Genomic DNA, 6,604 nt, shown 5'->3' with positions numbered 1-6,604 from the left:
TGTAGATCTTTGATGTGAATAGCCCATCACCACAATGACACTGTTCAGGGCTAATTGATTAGTGCAAGTTCAACTACTTAGCTCTTAAAGAAATAATTATCTTAGTAAAGTATCTAGTGTCAAAAGATTCAGGTGCTTCTGGGAGAGGTGTTGTACTGTATACCAAACAAATGACATATAGTAGCTTGACTAATCTTTGCTGCATTGTTTTCTGAATTGTTGCCCATTATTTGTTATGTTTCTCTCATAACGGCTTGTTAAGAAGCAGATGATAGTTTAGGTTAAGATTCGCCGTTGTGGCAGAAATTAAATGTTTAGTTGTTTATGTGCATGTTGAGTTTTTCAATTAATGGTTATGTCATTGTCCTGTTCAGCCATCATTTGTGAAAGAATTCTGTTATCTTATTGCAGTATTTGAGCTACCTTGAAAGTCTGCGTCTCAGGTTAGATAATGCGATTGCATACAAGGGCAATTATTCCACTCACAAATGTAATGGGGGGACATTAAATGGTCAAGAAGTCATTGACATTGACATAAGCACTAGTAATGAACCTGAATGTGAAACTGCAACATTTTATCAGCCTTGATTTCACATGTTGTTTTTTTGTTCTGCATTGAAGGCACTGATGTGCAGTACGCTAAATTATTCCTCAAAGGCACATAATTAGCCCTGTTAAAGACCTTTGGCTCAACGAACTCCGCCTTAACTGATTGACATCATTTTCCCTCTGTGTGATGTATCTGGGCTGTTTATGTAGTTTGTACTGAGGGTAAATACCTTCAGGGTGTAGTCCTTTTACCTTGATATAAATGAAATAGACGTTTTCTCTTTAGTTTTATTTTAAATGCACGGACATCTGAGTTAATGAAATGTTCTGATGTTTCTGAGAGATGATAAATATGCATTTGTTGACATGTTTCACCCTGAGGGGAGATATTTTTTTTTTTTTACCATTTAGGTACTATTTGCAGCCATGCCATTAGTTACTTATTATGAATTACATGTCTTCTCTCACTAAGGCCTGCAGGAATTTAAAAAGGACAGAATTCATTTGGCCGTAGCTTTTTAACTTAGCCCGAACTACTTTTACATAACACTGTCAAACACTGTAAACATGCCTAATCAAGATGTTGAAAATTTCCTTTTGATAACTTAAGAGTTAGCAGAGTGGGGATGAATCGCCATGGTTATCCAGCTTGAATGAGTGTTTAGCATCCGAATGTACCCTTCCCCACTCATCTCTGTTTTTTGTCTGCTCTCACTGAGACAAATCCCCATGCCTAGCCCACTGCTTTTATTAAATTCGCCTCAATAAAAAAGCTCAGACAGGATTTATTAGGTACTCAGCACAGACGTTTAGTATTTCCCTCCGTTATTAACTGAAAATCAATAGAAAGCAAAGAAAATGGAAGTCATACAAGTGTTGTCGCCTTTATATTATGTCGGCTGTCGGGTTAGATTCATGACGGAGCTCCAGCGTCTGCAAGGTGGATTTTCTGCTTACATTGCAAGACCTAAAGTGGAAGTTATTCATTAGAGTAAGCCAGCGGTCAGATACATTTCCAGGCCCTTTCACACATCTGTCTTGGTAAGACTGGAATAGAGTGAGAAAGGATGCTGATATACCCCGATAGAGATGTCAGGTGCAACACACAGCTTGCTGGATTTATGATTATTTTGTTCTGAAGACCTTTTTTAACACCATCACAGAGCCTGTACCCTTGGAATGTTAACTGAAATAGCATTACGCTTAACCTTGTTCCCGCTCTAATACATATCACTCATTATGTCATCTTACTGTTTATTTTCTTAACTTCTGCAGGTGTCAGTTGCACCTTGCAGAGCGAGGCTGGCCTGACGACAGCAGCTCATGCTTCCAGGGTTTTGAGGTGTAGAGGACATTTGACAAATCAAAGGGAGATAACGCATATATAAGCATATTAGAGGAAGCTTTAAAAGGTGTACTCAGGCTTATTTTTGCACAAACGTTAACTACTGCACACACTCAAGTTCAAAAGAGTAAAGGTGGCACACAATTAATTTGCTATAAAATAATCGTCGTTGACTGAAGCCTGCATGCAGTGGCTGAACTGAAGGCAATTCCATCATGAGGAAAAGTGGCTTTGTCTACATGTTAGTCTTTTCTTTCACAAAAGGCCAGAAAAATGTGGGAATAAAGAGCTTACCCACCTCACTAATTTAATTACTCTTAGGACCTCCATGACAGTAATGTAAATATTCCATCACGAGGACCCAAGATACACAGAGTAATTACTTAAGGCTTTCCTTCACATCTCTCAAGACTTTTTTTTATTACCCAAAAGCTTTTTAACATTAGCACTCTCTTCCTGACAAATTAAATGAAATTTCATTACTCTAGCCATCCTAATGGCATGAAACTATCAGCTGTTGTATGCCTGGTCTCTCTTCCCCTGGCTGCCCCACCAGATTAATCAAATAGTCAGCTTCAGAGTCAAACTGAGGGGAGCATCGATCCGCGAGTCTGTGTTTGTCTACGGTTCCTTCGTGTTGCTGATCCGAACCTTGAGTGAAAGCCCTTATATATTGATCTCCATATGTTAAACATGTACAGTCCATCACAAAACAATTATTCAGAGCAGAGGCAAATGTCTCCCAGCTGCTGGCTATTTCTCTGAATAGACATTACATCCAGGCTGCATGTTTCAAATTAATTTAAATGTAATTAAAGCTTAATTTAATTAGATGTATGTGAATTTGCATGTCATTGTTCACAAAGCCCACAAAATAACAAATAGTTTGCATTATTACATCCCATAAATTCAAAATAAACTGTGCATGGCCACAAAATATTACAGAGGGCGTGCACCAATAAATGGTTTTCATATATTTGTTATAACCAGCTATTACTTACTATATTTAACACCTTCGGTTTTGTAAGGGTTAAGTTGCTTGGCCTTTGATCTCTCAGGGGTAAGGTCTTGGCAAAGTGGCCCCTCCACCACCTGAAGCCCTTAAGGGACTTTCAATCCAATTGCTGGCTAAGAGTGGATGCAGATCTCAAGGTTACACCTGAGTGTTCAAGGGCAGGTCCAAGTGTAATCGGCACTTAGATCATAGATTAATCTTATTTGCTATCTATTAGGCTTGATTCTTGCTTCCTTCTCTCCCCACCCAAAGCCAGGATTACTGTGATAGTTTAAGATAATGGATTCTTATGGTAGAGGAGGTCAAGAACCATTCTTGTTTCAGAACCTGCAGATAATATGATTAATCTAAAAGCCTCTTTCAAAAGAGGTCCCACCTTCAAAGGCCTAATTGGCAAAGAGGTATAGAATAAATCTGTGATGTTGGCTCTTTGGTATTTTATTAATTACAATTTTATTCTCTCACCATGTGTAGGTGATAGAAAATAGAATTTGTATCTAATTCAGTCACTCATTCACCAACAGGAATAGATCAGTTGTGCTTTTTTCATCATACAAATCAGCAGGGTTTTTATAAATGGCTTTTATTAAATGCAGTGTTGCTTTAATCCTATTCTGCAGCGTTCAACCTTTTGGTCCTTGCGTATGTATCTTATTGATATATAATGCAATCCATTGATGTTGATGAGACTATTCGGTACAGCGTAATTGACATTTCTTTAATACAAATTAGGCAGACGTTTTAGTGAGATGAACTACTTTTAAGCCATTTACGAAATGCTCTATTAACATTTAAAAAGCAAAGGAAAATGTAGCATCATTGTCCATGCATTAAACAAAAGGTTATGTAGAGAGATATATTGATTTCACTAAGTAACAATCTCATTTTGATTCAAAATCTCCCCTGTTTTTGATTCCTGTGGTAGCCACTAGCTAAACAGATAACAGATAAACTCTGATAAAATATATCCAAATGTGGCAGCCTCCCTGATAACCTCTGAAGACACATCTGTTATCTTGTCCAGTCATCAGCAACTGAATATTTATCGCAAAGAACAGACTTGTGTTCCCGCCTGCATGTCTACCAGTTTATACACAAGTTAGAGGTCTTTGTTTTTTCTAAAGAAACAACTGATATGTATACCAGAAGCATGTAAAGTCTTCACTTGTCTATATGCAGATAAATAAGGTGGATGATCTATTTTTTTTCCTTTTATTAGGAAAAATCTTCTGACACATATTGTGTGTGTGTGTCTCTCCTTACATGGCAGTTTCTTACACTTTACAAGTTATTTATTGAATCATCTTAATTAGCATTACACCAGGTTGTATAATAATTTATTTACTTCTGCAGACATGCCAACAGATGCTGTTACCTCATTATTTATGGCCGTATCAATTGAAAAGATGCACAGCGGAATACTTTTTAATATAATAGAGCTGCTACGAGTCTGCCGGTCAATCAATAATTCAGGTCTTGGTTCTTGATTAGTGCCCCAACAAAGCTAATTTTAAAAGAATTAATTATTGATTAAAATGTCAATTATTTTGTTGATAAAATAATTATGTTTTGGGTCTATAATGTAAAAAAAATCACTACTATTTTACACTAAGACAAAAAAAAACTGTAATAGTTACCACTATGACATTTCTGGCAGCACACTAGATATACTGTTTATACAAATACACCTGCACACACCATACATCACACATGTCAAATAGCATCGAGCAGATGCCCTACATTGTCTTATCAATATCCTTATGGTCATGAATTAAAAACATGAGATTGATTTCTGTTGTATACTTTGTGTGTGACAGTTTGTATGAGTATATTGTAGAATAGGTAAACATTTGTAAATTGTGTTTTTGTCAAGGCATGTCAAGTATGTCACACAGAGGGACACATTGGTTTATTTGCATGCACACTACACATTTACACAAAAATGTGACCTTTCAGATTAAACTCCACCTGGCTGCTGGCGACCCTCGTGGTAACTGCTGTCACATTGTTAGTGAGGTTGCTTAGCACAGTAGCTGAAGCAGTGGAGAAGAGCAAAACAAGTGTATTTATTATATGTTTTGTATGTATTCAGTCATATCGTAACCACAAAATTGAAGCACACGTTGCAATTTTTTTGTACAGGGTTAGTAGAAATGCATCTTGGGTAAAATAGCTGAAATATAATCTGAAAGAGGGAAAAAGAGGCTGATTTGCCAGATCACAGTGTCCATTTTATGCAAATCAGGATTACAAAATACTGTCTGGTTGTATGTTCTTATGAAATGGGGACATAACCTTTGCAAAGATAGATCGAGGCCTAATTTCCATTCTCACCTGATACTGTCACACCGCTGTGCTCATTAAAAGCTGTCTGTCAGCCCTCTCTCTCTCTCACACACAGACAGCCCTGTCTTGTTTTCACCATTCATCATTGCCAGAGTTGTCATGAGAATCAGAATCACACACACATCTGTAAATGACTGCCAGTGCAATTAATCTTCAGATTATATCTCTATAATTGTTCATGATTGGTGAGGGTGAATCAATACGCCATTGACTCATGACTCAATTCAACCACTATTGAGAAAGAATGCCATTTAAAGGATTGAATGACTGCACCATATTTCACATGTTGAACATCAGAAAAAAAATCACCTCAGATGGCTGAGATGCACACTGTGTGTTGTAGGCTCCTTGTTTCCCTTCTGCAGATGTCTCCATTACTTCTACTGCATGTCCCTACAGCACAACATAAGATCCAATGAGAACCAAATATGGACATGCAATCTTTTGTGTCCAGTATCTGTATGATCAATGCACTCAAATCTTATCATATTTTGTGAATGTAAGTATAATTTACAAATATATTTGTTTATATAAACATAATTTAATACATTACACTTGCCTCGTCTTCAGTACTAAATATTTTTTAGCTTGCCTTTTTCAACAGACCTGAATTTTTCTTAGATGTTCTGATGGACAGTCATTTTCCTCCATATAAGAAGGTTTATATTTTGTGCAGCATAATCATTGCATCAAAATGAAGTAGGATATGCTAATGACTCTAATTGGACTACTAATAGAGACTGTTTCCCCAGCTTTAAGCTTTTGGGGGGTCTGTGTAATCAGTGCAGACAGTCGTTAAGGGAATCGAGAGGCAACTAGCAATGTCAGGAGAGGGCCCAGGCGGTTCCGGCTGACACTACCCCAATCTTCCAGGACCCATTAAATGGCAGTTTCAACACATTACCAACCATAACATCCTTGAATATCACTGATTTTATTTGCAGTATCAAACATTTCATTTCACGCACCATTAATGGAAAAGTGCTGAGGTTCTAATGCTGCCAAACATTTCGTAACTACCTGGACTCAGAGAACCAATTAACTCCACTGACAACATGGCCAATTAAACACACAAATAGGTGAGTCCAGCGATGGTTACTGCCCTAGTAATTTGCTTTTGAATAAACCCGTGCAAAAATAGAAAGTCAGTCATGGAATGACCAGTTGAGGTGAAAGGAAGAGGGTGTAGAAACATAAATGGAAAATAATGTACTGTACCAGCAGTTTAGTTGATATGCTGGGAAAAAAAAAATATGTCATGAGGTATTGCACTTCTAAAAATAACAGCACAAGAAAAGTGAAGTGACTGAAGGGAGACTAAGTTGTCTTTAATTCAATTTAACATGAGT

The sequence above is a fragment of the Parambassis ranga genome, chromosome 19 (assembly GCF_900634625.1).
Source record: "Parambassis ranga chromosome 19, fParRan2.1, whole genome shotgun sequence".
NCBI classification, from domain to species: domain Eukaryota; kingdom Metazoa; phylum Chordata; class Actinopteri; family Ambassidae; genus Parambassis; species Parambassis ranga.
Note: the sequence above shows the minus strand (reverse complement) of the source record.